Source organism: Octopus bimaculoides, chromosome 1 (assembly GCF_001194135.2).
Source record: "Octopus bimaculoides isolate UCB-OBI-ISO-001 chromosome 1, ASM119413v2, whole genome shotgun sequence".
Lineage (NCBI taxonomy): Eukaryota > Metazoa > Mollusca > Cephalopoda > Octopoda > Octopodidae > Octopus > Octopus bimaculoides.
In genome coordinates this window covers 110,373,631-110,374,166 of record NC_068981.1, presented here as the reverse complement: position 1 = coordinate 110,374,166, position 536 = coordinate 110,373,631, and positions in this window count along the sequence as shown.

Genomic DNA, 536 nt, shown 5'->3' with positions numbered 1-536 from the left:
ATATATATATATATATATATATATATATATATATATATATATATAAGACACTAAAACTGATACAAAATTTTCTGTATAATTTGAATAGATTTATATTTTTTATTAATTGGATATTGCCAATGACAAAGAGGGAATCAAAACTGATTATCACCATGCAATATATTATGAATATTCTCTTTGGTAATTACATATAAGTAATTTACATGTAAATATACTGAAATAGTCTTCTTATGAGTGAATAAAAATGTTCAATCAAGTTGTAAATGGAAAGAAAAGCTTTTAACATACAAAATAACAATTGCAAATTGAATAAATTATACAATTATGAATAAAGGAAAGAAGTCACAAGAAAGACAAATGTTGTTAAAGAATACTGCAAGAGTGGTCATATTTTAATGTTGCTAATTTATAGAAAAATAGCATAACATTCTGAACAGATCTGTAAATATTTGGAAAACAAATTTAGCAAAAGAAATCAAAACAATTTGTGTAAAATATAAAGACAATTCACTGACTATGTGTGTTCATACAGATAT